We start from the raw sequence: 17,500 nt of genomic DNA, 5'->3' as shown, positions 1-17,500 counted from the left end.
CAGAATTGCTGAAAAGTGTGTGCAAGGTTTTCATTTCTATTTTCCAAACCTTCTACCTTTATCTTCACGGTGTCTTTGATGTCAGGAATTTTGCTGTATTAACTTTATATTTACTGTGCAAAAGCTGTGATTATCCAGTCATTCGTTACAATTTTTTTTTTTTACTGAAAAATGGATAAGGCTTGAAGACTTAGTGCTTAAGAAAATCTCAACTGTGGATGGTAGAATGATTTTAACAAAGTGGTAAATAGCTGTTAATGGAATTTACTATGAGATTCACAGCCGGGGTCCCTGTGTTTTTCCGGAATAAAATTTCATCAACGTACTGGACAAAGATGACACTTGCATCCCTACCAATTTTTTTTTTTAACTGTATTCTGCATTACGAAAGTTGCATAATTCTGGTAATTATAAGAGTAACACCGACTTCTTGCAGACATCGCCAGCAAACTCAGAGGAATGTCTTTCGAAGGTATGATGACATAACTTATGACGTCATTAACTTGGCCCCTCCTCGATGGATAATTGGCTATTCGTGAAAAAGTCTCAACTTCTGGCAACAATGAAATACAACCAATACTCCTTGGTGTAGTGGTGGTGGTAGTAGTAGTAGCATATAAGATTGATGTCATTAGGTCAAGTGCTAGAATCCTTGAAGAAAAGGGTTTCCACAGGTAATCCGAGAAATTACTTTCTATCACTACTTCTCCATAGAAAAATTATATAATTAAAAATCAATAAGGAAAGTGAAGAAAACTTTGCCATTCGTCGTAACTCCTTTGACATTTTTCCTAATATGGCATGACGATCATTGTAATAAATTGAGCATATATAATTATCTTTCTGCACCTTATGGAAGTCAACAAATGACGAAAACTTGGTAGCCTTGAATGTCCGGGTGTACTCCTTACCCATAAAAGGGCCCTATTATACATTTGGCTGTTTAAGCGTACGTAGGGTTTGCCACGGGCCTCCTCACTTCTAAACAATTGTGCAAATCGAATCACAAAAGCTGTCCTGCAACCACGGGGACAATGACTAATCATAGCTGCCATTCTTGAAGCCTTGACAAGGTAAGAATATTCATTCAGAATTTCAGAGACAGCGGTTTGTCGTCATCACCTTGTGGGAGGAGCCATATGTTTACGTCATGTCTAACTTTGAACCCATTAATTAGTGTGTTCCGCCACTGTCTTCGGCTGCTTTATTTTACTCTTATGAATATACTGTTTTCTAATGTAAGTAATAAAGAATGCTGCCGAAAATTAGGTAGGGATGTAAAGTATACTATGGCTCAGTAATGTCTTTGTCAAATGCACAGAAAAAAGTTATTCCGGAAAAAGACCGGGACAAAGGCTCTGAATCTCATAGTAGTTACTAGATATACAATTCAGATTTATCATATTTGCTAAAATATAATTTTTGACATCGCAGTTCTGATTAAGTGGTGAAGTTCAAGTGACGAAAACTGTGACGAAAGAAATTCGTATTGGTCAACGGACAATTGATGAGCAAGTTTGAAAACAAATTTCCCGGTTTCTGGTCGCCGTTTCATTAATTAAATGACCAGACGCCAATTACATAAATCCCCTCCGAAGAACTCTCTTCCGTCTTTCCTTTTCCTGATTCCTATAACCTCGCTTCTGGGTTTGTCAGGCGCATCACCCTTTCCATCGGCCTTCTAAAGAAACACCTTCTCTAATCATACACATCTCCAGATTTCCAATACTGTCTTTCTCTTTTTTTAAATATCTGTCGCATAGACTGAGTTTTTCTTAGACTATTTTTTTTATTTCCTTTTGCTTGTGAAAAGTTCCTGTTTGCTATTATAAAATATCTTTTCTGTTATACGGAATGTGTTTGGTAGAATGGATTAGATTCTGTCGTCATTTTAGAGGTGTGACAATAACAACTGCTGGATCACAATGGCTAAAAACATTTACCAATATTCTGATATTTCTAATGCACAATACCCTTAACACTTGAGTATGATGAAAAACTCTCTCTCTCTCACACACACACAATATTCTGTATCTGCTAAACCCAACATCGTATCTAGATACATCAGTGTTTGATACGCAATAGTTTCCTAGGTGAAAAGTCTGAACCATTAAAGTTATTTTCAACTAAGTTCTAAAAATACTTTTTTTTTTTTTTAGCAATAAATATTTGTTTCAGGTTGTTGCCATAGCAACAGCACTGCAAACGTTTACGTGTAGCCGATGAGGGAGTGCTGGCATTTTCCAAAACAAAATTAGAATATCAGATAAAAATCAAAATATAGAAAATCGCTTTGCTTCTCCGAGGGGAAACTTCGCAAGCGTTGTGGTTCAGAGAAGGCCGTTACCCTAATTCCGATATGGCCCACCCGATACCTAAATAACAGCATGCCGATAACAGGCAGGGACCGATTTTCCCTTTCTCCAGCCCGATTTTTCCTGGCCTCGATATCGTTCGGTCTCTCCCCGGAGGATAGACGGGCCCTTCCTCCCTTTGCCTCGCTCCCTCGGGTACTTGGGATGGATGGGGGATGGGGGATGGGGATGGGGTGGGTATTGGGTTTTGCATAGGTCTAGTTAAATACGTTCTTGATCACAAGAATTAACATCAATCGGCATTTAATATAAGCCAATCTCTTTCCTCTACAGAGACGCAATTAATTGTAGTTTCCAAACCGATAGTGTGCGTATTTAACGTTACATCGGTAACTTCCGTAAGCAAGAATTGTCTACCATTTTCAAATTTCGCGTTCCTTTTCATTTTGGGGGGTAAAGGAAGGGGTCAAAGGATGTCATAAGGGGATGACGATAACATATTTATTGGGGCAATGTAATATCTCTGCGTTATATAAATATATGCTAATGGATTCCATCTCACTCTGCTGTAAATGTATTTATAACTAATGACATGGAGCAATCGCTCTCTTCGTCCACCCGCCCCTCCTCTCTCTCTCTCTTCTAAAACGATTGCAAAACCTTAAACAGAAGAAAGGGAGCGGAAAGTGCCTGAGTAAAAGCGGAAAACAGTGGCATGGTTTGGAATCCTCGGACAAAGAGCGTAGAGCCATCAGTTAGATTGTTTGTTTGTTTGTATGGTGTTTTTACGTTGCATGGAACCAGTGGTTATTCAGCAACGGGACCAACGGCTTTACGTGACTTCCGAACCACGTCGAGAGTGAACTTCTATCACCAGAAATACACATCTCTCACTCCTCAGTGGAAGGGCAGAGAATCAAACCCGCGACCACCGAGGTGGGACGCTAATACTATACCAACCACGCCACTGAGGCGCTTTCATCAGTTAGAAAAAGAACGCAAAGTTCAATTAGAGTCTATTTCTGACCCCTGACAGGGAAACAGCAGCTGGAGTTTGTTGCTGAAATACAGGACTTGTAAGGAGAAGGGCCTGTTGTAGTTTATGGTGATAAATCTAATGTTGTGTTGATTTGAATAAAGTTGAGATAAGACGGATTCCATGTTAGTGAAAATTAACTTACTTCAGCGATTGATTAGGAATAACCCTTTGATGTAAGTTTGGAAAATGGAGCCCTGGTTATTTTTGGATGAAAATTGCTTTTGCATATTCAAACGAGGCACGAGAGAGAGAGAGAGAGAGAGAGAGAGAGAGAGAGAGAGAGAGAGAGAGTCGTTCGTGATCTGTTATGAAACAGCCATTGGACTAAATCTTACATTCTAATCTAAATGGAATATTGTTTATATACATAGAGACATATATATATGTATGTATGTATGTATATTCATCAACAAAATTAGAAAATTCCGCCTCCCCACCTCTCTCTCTCTCTCTCTCTCTCGTTCCTCGTTTGAAAATGCAAAAGCAACATTCATCCAAAAATAAACAGATTTCCATTTTCCTAACGTACATCAAAGGGTATTCCTAATCAATCGCTGGAAGAAAGTTAAATTTCACTGACATGGAATTTATATTATCATAGCCTTATTCAAATCAACACAGTTATTAGACGAAATGCTTGAAAACAAACGACAGAATGCCATGCGCTTCCTTGTAATTAAAACAGCTTCGGAGCTCAATGATGTGTTAATTACACAAAAGTGCATGGCACGCTTTCCTTTCCTTTCAAGCTTTTCCTGTGACTTCAGATTATAAACCAATCACGCGCATATTTTTGTGTTTCTTTAAACTGATATATTATATATATATATATATATATATATATATATATATATATATATATATATATATATGTGTGTGTATATATATTTATATAAATATATATATATATATATATATATATATATATATATATATTATATTATATATATATATAACCTAAAAAATCACAATAAAATGATTGGAAAATTTTAAGTACTAAAAGCTGTGTATTGAAAACTATATAAACGGGAGCTGATTTTTCCTATTTGAAGGTACACAGCTTACATAACTAGACTTTTATTAATTTTTTTACGTGTGGGGGTCGTTTTGGCTGAGGGAATATTAATAAAATCATAGATTTTGCTGGAAGGGCCGCCATGACACAGACGTAAGGTTACAGAGTAAGAATGAAGCGCTTTGGACTTAACTTTGCGTTGGAAAACTGTTTAATAAGTTAAGTTCGCCAGGAAACCAATCATTTAGATTTAAATTAAGTTTATTTACACAAAAATGTACAGCCTTAAGACAACCTGAATGGCAGATAAGCCCCGTGGAGAGGGCATAAAATACTGTGTTAAATTATTCTATTATTCACAATGGTAATTCATTAACGGGCTGCCGCTTAAACATGAGAAATGGCAGAATTCATGACCTATGCAAGGCTGGTTGACCATTATTAAAGACAATGTCTTCTACGGTAAGTGGGCGCTTGGCAAGGAGGCAGGCGCACAGAATTCAGGGTAGCCGGAATCTTAGATTTCGTGTGCATATAGCTTGAGATAGGATGCAGACTCCAACCAGTGAAGAGGAACAAAGAGGCTGAACGAGGCAGCTGAAGTCTCGTCTGACTGCTATGAGGACTAGGCGAGGTCTGAGAGAGATCCAGGGCATTCGCAGGTCATCTCAATTCAAGCACAGGGCGTGGCAGTTGTCTGATAGGTGCAAAACAGCCAGCACAAGGTTGTGGGAGAATAGACCTTAAGCTAAGACTACTTAACCAAACCAGCAGCCCATGTAACCTCTGTGGTCTGCCCTTTTACTCTATGGGTATGTCCTGAGTGTTTAACAGCTTATGGCCCCCATGGCAAGCATCTCTACTGCTTTCCCTAAATTCCCCCTCAAGTTGTTTGACGTGGGGGGATAAAAATGGCTGCTGCTTCTAGCTTAATTTTAATTTCAATTACTGGTGAGGCGAGGAGGGATGGAAAATGTAAAAAGCTCCCCCTGTTAAGAAGGTATTCACTCCCTTTTGGGAGTGAAGGCCTTGGCTAATAAGTATCTCGCCTTAACTAGACAGTCCTCTTCTCTAACTGGGGTTTAAGAGCAGCGATACAGCTGAACTACAATGGCCTACCTAACTTATAGGTGGCGATGCTAAGTGTACCAACTTAATTAATAATGTAGTCTAGCCTAAATGAGAACTAATGGTACTCTGTGACGACAGGCTACGCTATCCCTAGTTAAGGTTACTTTGAACATTCTACTTGCTACTACCCTAATGCCCTGGTACTAAATTAAATAGCCTAACCTACTCTGTACAATTAATCAAAGAGGACGCAATCATTCCAGAATGTGGTACGCAATAACTGAGGTTGAGTAGCCTGAAGGGTTAAAATACGTAAGGTGAGGTAATGATGCGTGAGGGTGATGAGTGATTAGGAGAGTACCAGGACAAAAATCGAATAAGGTGATTTTGACATTTAAGTGAGGGTTAGTAGTATAAGTTTGCTAGGGGTTAGATGTTAGCCGACTGGGCAGGGGTCAGGCTGGCTACCTTCTCTGGGTAGGTGCCAGGATCCCTCTGCAATTGAATGTGGCACGTGGTAATTGGTGGATTTGGTGCGTCCCTTCTTCCTCTTGTTCCTCCAGGATCTAGCTACATCGGTTCTAGGAGGTGATGGAGGCACCGACTCCGGGGAAAGGCCAGAAACGCCGTCAGGAGCAGAGGCAGTGGTAGCCCTGGGGACTACAGGTGAACACCTTACTTCAGCTGCTGAAGCAACTGTCATAGGGGCAGAGCCTACTGCAGGGGAGGCCCTTGCTATGGCTGTTGCAACAGCCATCGTAAGGGTAAAGCTCGAGTCTGACTCCTGGCTGGGTAGTTCCTGGTCGACCAGTGAAGATGTGACAAAGCGGTCTGCCGGAGTTTCATCCTCAGCCAACAGAGGTGATGAGGAAGAAGATGAGGAAGAAGAAGCATCTGGGGTTGGAGAGTGGCAATGGGCTATGATAAGCTCTATGCAGTTTGGAGGATCTCCTGTAGGAGGATCCTTGATTGAGTTAAGGTTGGGCACCAGCACTAGCTCAGGGCCAGGCACAGATGTTGTTTTGTGGCGGTTCTACGTCCGGGCTGGACGGAGCATGGCACTGCTCAGAGCTTCCAAGTGGCACTGGCAAGGTTGAGATCAGGCGTACCTGGGATGGGTCCCGGAGTTTCCAAGCCTCTCGGTGTGCCCGTGGTGATGGGAGACAGGTGTTCCTGTCTCGTGTGGAAGACTGAGCCTTTTGGAGAAAGGACAGTGTCTGCTGCATGTAGCTTGTTAGGACACCCAGACCAATTAGTGGAGTGCCCTATTATGTTGCAGGTTTTGCAGCGGAACTGGGAATGATCAATTTCCCTCCTTGGTGAAGGGGGAAACTGGCGGTGGCTGTACTTCCAGGAGGAAGTAAGGTTGTTATGGCTCCTTGCTTTGGAGAAGTTGGTTGTGGGGTTAAGACCCCTAGGTTGTTGGAAATGAGGGGGCTTTAAGTCTTGCCCCAGGAGAAGGTCGTAACCTCCTGGAATGTAGCTTGCTACTGCATGTGTGCATACTTTCGAAACGTGAGGTCTTGTGACTCTCTGTTTGACGGTTGGAAGGATCACTTGATGTGGTTGATGCCTTCAATGGTGGGGAATTCTATCTTCCCGTATCAGGGAGATTTGCGTGCTAGAGTCATCAAAAGCTCTGATGCGTCTTGCAGGATAGTTGCCTTGGAGAGGTGCCACAGTGATAGGGCCCTTAGTTGGGGGTCCAAATGAAGAGGAATGGGTGATGGCCATAGCAATGGCAGGTAGATTGTGACTTGCGAACCCTTCATAGCTTGCGGACATGTGACCTTTCTGGCTACAGTCTCGGCAGAACCTCCTCCAGAACTTCTTCCTTGGCATTGATGATGGGGCTGAGATGGCACCACAAGTCGCAAATCTGTGAGGTCACCAAGGCTTGAAGTACCTTCTGGCAAAGGTGATAAGTCACCTCTGGCATTGGTTAGGTGTGGGGAGGTTAATGCTTCCTCCCATGAAGCACCCTCTGGAACAAGTCTGGGGTTAACAAGGTGAAGGAGGCAGGCAGTGAGCGGCAAGAGGCTGGCAAGGTGCGGCAGGGACTTCTGGCTCTGGCACTGGATCAGGACCAGGCTCATGAATGGAAGAAGTGATGTCAAAGACATTGGAGGCACTAATCTCTGAATCCAGAACTGTGGATGAATTATTCAGTATGCTGCACAGGTCTGGTGCATCTGGTAGTGGGAGCTGCGCCCAGGGAAGATACGGTTTCAGGAGCTCATGGCTCAAGATAACCTGATATACGTCATGGCAATGTGATTTCATCGGTCTCCTGACCCAATAAGGGCACTTATACCTTCAGGAGGACTGAAGGAACAGTATAGAGCTTGCCATCTATCCATTCGAACTGAATTTCTCTGTTCTTCCGGAATTGGGTACCTTTAGGCAGTGCCTTTCTTGAAATGAGGGAGACCTTGGCTTCAACATGTCCCCGCACGCAACAAATGGTGAAGAACCTCCACAACCACCTCTTACCGGTAATCCAGCTCTTGGTCTGGGGTTTGGAAGCAGGGGAAGACATTTCCCTTAGGCTACTGTAGAAGCTCAAACAGATCTAAAAGGAGGGCCAGGAATAGTACTGGATGGGAGTGCCTCTTTGGTAAGGTGGCATTCACCTAGAAATGGGTTCCGTAATGGTGGTGATGAACAATATCTGAAAAGACCGGGTGCTCTGTGGCACTTGGGAAGTTTCCCGTAAGTTGGAGGCACTTCTTGACTGGCACCTTCCTAATAAGGTGGTACTGTAGCGGAGTGTGTCAAGTAGAGGTCACACTGATGGGCGTTCCTGAAAGGAGCGATAGTACTTTGGGTGGATAGGCAATGAATGGAGTGCTCCTGAAGGCTTGAATATCCTTATGCATGGAGGCACTGATAAATGGGTGATCCTAATTGGTGGATACGCAAATGAATGGGCTTCCTATATGTCCTATACAGGGGCAGAGGCACTTATTGAAGCCTTTTTCATGCAGCACTGGTAGAGTGCTGGTGTGTCCCATAGGACAACACTAAAAGGCATAATAGTAAAGTATACGGAGGGAAAATGGCACTCTGCTCGAGGCAGAGTGGAGCGGTGTGGAAGAGAAAGTAAAAGGGGAAGTACTTCAGCAGCCTATACTCTGTTTTTTTCCATCTGTCCATCCGCCTGTGGTGTTTGCGCATGGCAACACTGCGTCCTGGGCTTTAAATAGTTACGCTATGTGTAAGTTTTAGGTCAATGAAAGGATATCTGGGTGTACATTTGCAACTGATAAGAGTTTTAATAATTTACTATATGCGAATTACACCGTTAATGTTAGAAATAGGATATTGTTATTATTGTTAAATGCAAGCTGCCTTTTCGGGGTGGCGAATGGAACAGCCAGATGCAGTGGCGGGAAAATTGCTTCTCTCGCTGTTCACTACAGCAAGATGTCAACTTTATTGGACCACACCTACTCTGCTACTAAGCGATGTGTTACTTCATTACATGCAAGTATATCAGTTCATACTTTTAATTTTCATAAAGTGCATTTTAGCCAGATACGATATAATGTAACTTGGTTTAGCATCTGTTTAATGGAATTTAAGTCTGGCTGTTCCATTCGCCACCCCGAAAAGGCAGCTTACATTCAACAATAATAAAAATATCCTATTTCGAATATACGGTGTAAATCACATACCGTAATTTATTAAAACACTATTCAGTTGCAAATGTACGCCCAGATATCCTTTTATTTATCTAGAACTTACACATAGTGTAACTATTCAAAGCCCGGGACGCAGTGTTACCATGCGGACATACCACAGTGCCGCAGATTAGTGGCACCGTAAAATGGTAGGGCCTGACGTGCACTGGTAGTGGCCAGTCCTAGACTAGTAGCGGCTTCCTGATATGGAAGTGATGGGGTTGCGATAGCACTCTATGTGCAGTGTGTGCTTGCAGTCTATGCAAGTCTTTTGGTAATAAAAAAGTTTAAAAGACCACTCGTGCACGGCAGGTAGCAGTAAATTAAAGGGCTCAGTCCTTGGCTGAAGTACTCGGTAAAGGAATAAATAAATGTTTGCAAGACTGCAATGGACACGGGCGCATATATAACACGCTCTGTGTCAATGAAAGACACGAGACTAAAATAATGTCAATGATCCCTGAATATGTTAATGAATGTAGTTCTCGTGGCTCTTTTTAAGTAATGGGTTCTCTCTCTGTCTCGGAGAGCGTAACAAAATGATATGTGACGAACTCCTTTGTGTTTAAATAATGATTTTAATTTAATGAGACGCCGTAGCGTGGAATGATTTCTCTATGTAAAGGTTTGGTAAAAGAATTGCTTTTGAATAATCTTTTGGTTAAGAGAACGCATTGGCGATGAACGATTTCTTACTGAACTTGTAAAAGGCTTGCGCTAGAATATTAGTGATTTACAATGACGCATTTTAATGTAATTCGTCAAGATTTGTTGTTACTTTACGTAAAGTTACCTAGCTCCCTTAGTGACAAGTGAAAAATGGTGGTAAGGATTTAAAGTTTATGTTAGCAAGGTATTTATTTAGAGGTTACGTTAAGATGACAAAGTGAAATGAAACTTTCGCTCAGCGAGCATGTGAACGATGCAAGTGGAACATGAGCAATAAGGTGAGCGAAACACGGTGATATTCCCTCGATGAGGTAGGAACAGCTAATCGTGGTAGAAAGAGAGCATGGGTTACAAATCAACAAAAATTCTAATTTGTTATCGAAAGCAAAACAACACTAAATTTTCTGGCAAAATGATAGATGCTAGTACCGAGATGGAAATTGTTTAGGTTACATCAGAAATTACCTAATCTGACTTAAATCTTTGCGATAAAAGGTTAACTGGTAGTACAGACTTAACGAGTCTCTGCCTGGCGATACAAGATTCGCGCCTGTGCAGAGAGGGGGAGAGCTAGCTACGACCTATGAGTTACCAACACTTGGGACGAGTTCGAAAACGAATTTGAATACGAATTCTCCTAACACTTCACAGACAAAGGAATTGTACACTTCCTTTGCCGAAACCATTTGTAGAAAACACTTCTGGCTATCTGTTTATTACTAATCATGCAAAGAAGCCCTGGCAAAGCACTTCCTAATTCTAACTAGCACTTTCTAGCATCTAACTAACACTGGTGGTGTGTGTCGTCTACATGCAAGCTACACCTAAGAGAATTCGTGGTCATTAATTGTGCGCAGCTAACTTAAAACCTTTTGGCTGCTAATATCCCTAATTGAAACTCTTCTTAAATTATTCCTTGACGTACGTTAATGCTAACAATGGTTATAATAAGGATAATAATATACCTGCTGCCATGACTCGTGTCCTTCCTTGCTAAGAATTTATTTACGCCTTGTAAAAATAATCATTTGCCATTTACGCTTTTGAATGGATAACGCAATTTACAAATTGAAGTTCCTGGTTCGAATGCTGGCTAGGTCGGCCACTTTCACATGTGGGGGTCATTTTGGATGAGGGAATATTAAAAAAATCATATATTTTGCTGTAAGGGCCTCCATGACTTACACACGTAAGGTTATGGAGTAATAATGGAGCGCTTTTGACTTACCTTGCGTTGGAAAACTGTTTAATTATTAAGGTCGCCAGGAAACCAGCCATTTAGATTTAAATCAAGTTTATTTACACAAAAATGTACAGCCTTAAGACAAACTGAACGGCAGTTAAGCCCCATGGAGAGGGCACAAAATACTTTGTTAAATTATTCTATAATTCACAATGGCAATTCTTTAACGGGCTGCCGCTTAACATGAGAGATGGCCGAATTCACGACCTATGCAAGGCTGGTTGCCGATTATTGATGATGATAATCTTCTACGGTAAGTGGATGCTTGGCAAGAAGGCAGGAGCATGAATTCAGCATATAGCTTGAGATAGGGTGCAGACTCCAACCAGCGAAGAGGAACAAAGGGGCTGAACGAGGCAGCTGAAGTCACGTCTGACTGCTATGAGGACTAGGCGAGGTCTGAGAGAGATCCAAGGCATTCGCGGGTCATCTCAATTCAACCCCTGTGGTCTGCCCTTTTACTCTATGGGTATGTCCTGAGGGTTTAATGGCTTATGGCCCCCATGGTGGGCATCTCTACTGCTTTCCCTAAATTTCCCCCAGTCATACAACGTGGGGGTTAAAAATGGCTGCTCCTTCTAGCTTAATTTTAACTTTATATATATATATATATATATATATATATATATATATATATATATATATATATATATATATATATGCATAAATAAAACTGTTTCCTTACTTGTTTGTGTTGGAAAAGATACTAAAAATTGCATGAAACTATGGTGTGACTAATGCACAATTCTTCAGGTTCGTTTCCTGAAAACAAGAGTAACTTCTTGCTTGAAATTTTATTTGATATCAAATGGTAATATTTCATATTTATAATCAGTTGGAAGGCACCCACACCTGTAGGTAAAAGGTGTCCCCTGCTATAGTACTGATTCTTCGCTAGGGAGATTGAGAGGGAGAGAAAGGAAGAATTGGTTTCTCAGTATTATTAGTTATGGTTGTGAATACGTAATATCAGAGAGAGAGGGGAGAGCAGAGAGCAGAGAGACCGGGGGGGGGAGAGAGAGAGAGGAAGAGAGAAAAATATTATTACATCACTCAAGAGGATATAAAAAATACTCTTTTACCTTTATTAATTTGGAAATGTCAAGACTTTCTTACCAACAAATTCGCGAAGCAATAGATGCGAGGTAATTAAGCACACTAATTAAAAACTCTTTTACCTCATTCATGGCCTAATTAGACCTGGAGAGCCATGCAGCGGGTGCGGGGATGGGGGAAGTGTTGTCAATATGGACAATTAAGCTGAAACTTCCCGTGACTTTTTTTTTTTTTCTTGCGGTTTTGCGTGATGGGATGTTTGATACAAGTTGGTGGTTTTAACTTCGATGTTTTGTTTCCTTTTATGATTGTCTTCGTTAGATTCATATCGATATTTCATTTTTCTGTTAGGAGAGCAGTTTCCTCATCTTTAGGAACTGAGGTTAACTCATTCACGCTTTTCTCTCTCTCAAATATAAATAGATGCGCATTAAAGGGACAGTAGTGCAATTATGTTCTGAGATCATTTTTTTTTCATTTTGCAATTGAGGTGTTCTTATGATCTACTGCCACAGCATATTGTTAATTTAAATTCGAATGGATTAGACTCGGTTCGCTCAATAATATCAACTTGCGATTAGAGTATGAGTTTTCAGAATCTTTATAGATATATATATAGATTATATATATAGATATATATATATATATATATATATATATCAATATATATAATCTATATATATATATATATATAGATATATATATATATATAAACATATATATATATATATATATATATATATATATATATATCTATCTATATATATCTATATATAGATCTATCTATATATATATATATATATATATATATATATATATATATATATATAGATATATATATATCTATATATGCAGAAGCCAGGTACTATGTCGTACCTCTAAGTAAATGGGGATACAATCCACAATGAAGTAAAATCCTCTTGTAGTTTAATCCTGTACAAGAATTATATATTTTAAACTACAAGAGGATTTTACTTCATTGTGGATTGTATCCCCATATATATATATATATATTATATATAGATATATATATATACATATATATATATATATATATATATATAGTATATATATTGTATTTATAGTTTATTTTTATAAATGCATGTGTGTGTGTGAGTGTGTTTGAGTGATTGTGCATGTGTATGTGTGTAAATTCGATTTACTGGATATTACTTATACTTCAGTTTCCTAAAGGCATCTTCACTCTACTTATGCCTGCTGTTACATCGTTCGTAGGAACTATATATGTAGTACCAACTATATATATAGTACCAAGTCGTAGGGTTTTGGTCCCACAGAACAAAAAAGTCACACTATACATTTTGTATTGAAGTAAAAACTGAAAAAGCTAAAATTTTCTTGAAATATAGATTTTTTCTCATCAGGACGAGAGAAATAAATGGATTAATAAACGAACATTCATAGACTGAATATAGTGCCCTATAGATTTTACTCAATATTACATAGCCTGAATGTTCCTCCTTACACCTTATTCATTTTCTGCTATTTCCTCCTACAATTCTTTTTTTGTCCTTCCTCTTCAGGGTTTCCTCCTCACCAGATCAGGCATGAAAAGCAGACGCCGTCCTCGAATTTCTACCAGACGACATTTTCGAACAAATAGCGCTATGGCTTGAAGAATTACACGCTCCAGTGACATACGACATTCTGAACGATCAGCTGAAGGCAGCCTTCATCATGCCGCCAGCCCAGAGAGTTAAGAACTTTCTAAATCACACAGGAGTCCCGATTGGTGACGACAGACTGTCTCATGTCTACAAACAACTGCGACGCCTCATCACCCTGCCAGCCAAACCCCGAGAGCAAGTGTCAACCCCTCATGAAACTACCCCGCCAGGCAGTGGCAGGAATGCTCAAAGCCTCCACCATGCCAATCAACGAATTCCTACTATGAGTAGACAAAGTCCACACAACACACAAAGCAGCAGATTCGTCGCAGACAGCAGCAACAGCAGCAGCAGGCCATACCGCACAATTGTCCGGGAGCAACGAAGACAGTGATGAAAATGAGCCAGTCGCTCCTGTCTACAAAAAACGATTCCAGAGGCAAGAGAGCCGAAGAAAGCAGATGCAGAAAAAGCAAGAACCACCTGAAGGAATCTGTTTCTTCCATTGGAGATTAAGGGCAAAAGCGAGAAAAATGTGAAAAAGCTGCCTGTTTTTTAAAAAAAGCATGCAGTAGGGTGGCAGAGGCGAGCCAACAATACTAATGTCAGCGGAGGGCAGACATGTTGCCTCGTAGAGGAAATCGTGCCTGCCCACCGCTGTCTTTCTTCCAGATATGAAAGGTGAATGGAGACATGCTTTTATGTCAGGGACGCAGGGTCAGACATGGAATTCTTGGTCGACGCCGGAACCTGTAGGTCTTTCGTCCCAGCATGACCAGCAAAGCGGATAAAACCCGCTCCTCCTGCAATTTACAAGTCTCAACTGCTAGCGGAGATACGCCTAGTCCTCAGGCGTGACAAGAGCATTATCAGGAGCAGACTTCCTAAAAGCAAGTTAAAGACAAAGACGTCACCCCCAAAAGTGAAACAAACATACAACGAGCAAAGAGACAACGAATAACATATGCCCCCCTCGCTATAGACATCCTACCAACAGAAATTAAACAATTGCTGAACGAATACGAATGTGTTTAAGTTAAATCTAAAACACGATCCCAGAAAACACGCAAAGTACAAGATCAAGCACTACATACAAAGTTCAGACGCCTGGCTCAAGAGAAACTGACCTACGTAAAACAAATGTTCAAAGAAATGGAAGGAGCCGGAATATGCTAGAAAGCATCATCTCCATGGGCGTCGCCATGGCACATGGTCCCAAAACCAGACGGAACACGGCGACCCTGCGGTAACTACAAAACCTGTTACCAAACATAGTAGATATAACAAACAACTTGAACCAGGCAAGAATATTCACCAAAATAGATCTACTGAAAGGATACGTTCAAGAGCAACTAGCAGAAGAGAACAGAAAAACAGCAACAATAACACCTTTTGGCACATGGACATTCAACTACAGTTGCTTCGGCTTCCGTAAGTTAGGTGCAACGTTCCAAAGACTAATGGATGACATATTCAGGGACCATCCATTTTCTGTTGTTTACATGGATGACATATTAATATTCAGCCCAAACTTAAAAGAACATCTCAAACACGTAAAAGTGCTTAAAAATTTTTTAAAGGTCTAATAGTGCAAAAAGACAAGCGAGAGTAGGGCATAAAAGTCGAATTCTTGGGACACCAAGTGAGCAAAGATGACGTAAAACCAATACCAGAGAAAGCGCGAGCAGTCACAGACTTCCCAAACCCCCAACAATAAAATCAGTGCAGAATTCTCAGTGCTCATAAACTATTACCGCAAGTTCATGCCAAAACTCGCACAAATAATGAGCCCCTATATCAATGCTTAAAAGGGAATTAAAAATATTAAAATGAGAAAACGAACAAGACATTGCATTTAAATTTGCAAAAAAGCAATAACTGAGAAAATAACACTAATTTGTCCTTTACCCCACAGTTCCCTCACACTGACAACAGATGGAAGCAGCATAGCGTGGGGAAGCAAACTCAACCATGACACTGACGATGGTTCCCACCCATTAGCTTTCTACTAGCACAAAGCTAACAATAGCAGAGCAAAAATATTTAACGTTTGACAGGGAACTCCTCACAATCTACACAGCAGTATAACACCTACACAAAATGTGCACAAGACTGTGTGGTGTAAGCTGCAGTGGGTCACATTAAGTTTTAAAAACCAAGAGAGCGAATGAGATTGTAAATAGGAAAGAAAGAACTTAAAATGCAAACAAAAAGCAAAAAATGCAACTGAAGGGGGCGGCTGACGCCATAAGGTCCCATTTAAAAGTAAGTGCTTATAACTTATGATTGAAGGGATTTGCTTCAAATTTGTACTACTTATTCTTCAAATTATAATGAAAATTTTCAAAGTGAATTTTTTAGAATTTCGAGTTTTAAGTTAATTTTTTCCCATTTGAAAAAATTATGAAGTCACTATTTGAAAATAATACGCAAAATAAAAAAATTCACTCAAAAATCAGTTTAGCTCTTTGCAAATCAAGATATACATAGTTATACTGCACTTTGTAAAAGTTTGATCAAATTTGGCTCAAAAGTTTGATCGAATTTGGTTCAGTCTTCTTGGAGTCATAAGAATTCTTTTTGAAAAAACTAAGTTTTGAGAAAATGGCAAAAGAACAAAAATTATGCTGATTTTGTAATAACTACAAAATCATGACAGCTAGAAGGCTGATTTTTGCAAGAAAACTATTTTGTTGCATAGGAAATAAGTCCTGAAATTTACAATGTAAATTTACACATATTTTACCTAAAATTCGCATTTATATTTTTATTTATGTAATGTTTGCAACTACATTTGAAACTTTGACATTCAGAAGGCTGATTTTGCACTAAAAATATTTTGTCATATAAGAAATGACCCCTGAAATTTACAATGTAATCAAGTGAATAGAAATGTGATTTTTTTACTATATTTTACCTCAAATTCGCATTTATATTTTTATGTGACATTTTGCAAATGAATTTGAAACTTTTGATAGTTAGAAGGCGGAGTTTTGCACTAAATCTATTTTGTCAAATAATAAATACGCCCTGAAATTTACAATGAAATCAAGGGAATAGGAATGTGATTTCTAGATTTCTATATTTTACCTGAAATTCACATATATTTTCATGTAAAAATTGCAAAGGAATTTGTCAATAATAATAAAATGTATAATAAAAGGCATGATGATGATGCAATAGCATTTATAGTAGAATAAATTCTAAAATCCAAAACAAGTTCACAAGATAAAAGAAGATGGAGAAGGCTTACACAGAGCAGCGACCCCATTAGAGATGGGTAAAGGCTGAAGACACACACACACACACTCATTCATATATATATATATATATATATATATATATATATATATATATATATATATATATATATATATTTATACATACTTTTTAGGGCATAGTTTTTCTCTTATACAATTTTCGTTAAAAGCAATTGCTTTAGTGGCATCAATAAGTTTCTTGCAGGTATCTTCATACCGACGAAGTTTTTTTTTTTTTTTTTTTTTTATTTTCATTCGTCAATTTCTGGTGAAAAATACGCAGACTTCCTTCTTCCATTTATTGAATTTTGTCGCGACAGCTGGTTTCGCCTTATGGCATTATCAGCGACCACTGACTTACAATCTGGCCTTTCGGCCTATTTATTTCATCGTGTGGGAAGTATGACCTTGAGGTATGGGTACTAGTTAGTCTAAGGATTAACAGCTTAAGGGTGTTGTTTTGGATGCAAAGAACATAAGGACATATGTACTGTGACAATAAAAGTGAAAGTTTAAACAGT

Source organism: Macrobrachium nipponense, chromosome 30 (genome assembly GCF_015104395.2).
Source record: "Macrobrachium nipponense isolate FS-2020 chromosome 30, ASM1510439v2, whole genome shotgun sequence".
In the NCBI taxonomy this organism is placed as follows: Eukaryota; Metazoa; Arthropoda; class Malacostraca; order Decapoda; family Palaemonidae; genus Macrobrachium; species Macrobrachium nipponense.
This window is presented reverse-complemented; position numbering follows the sequence as displayed.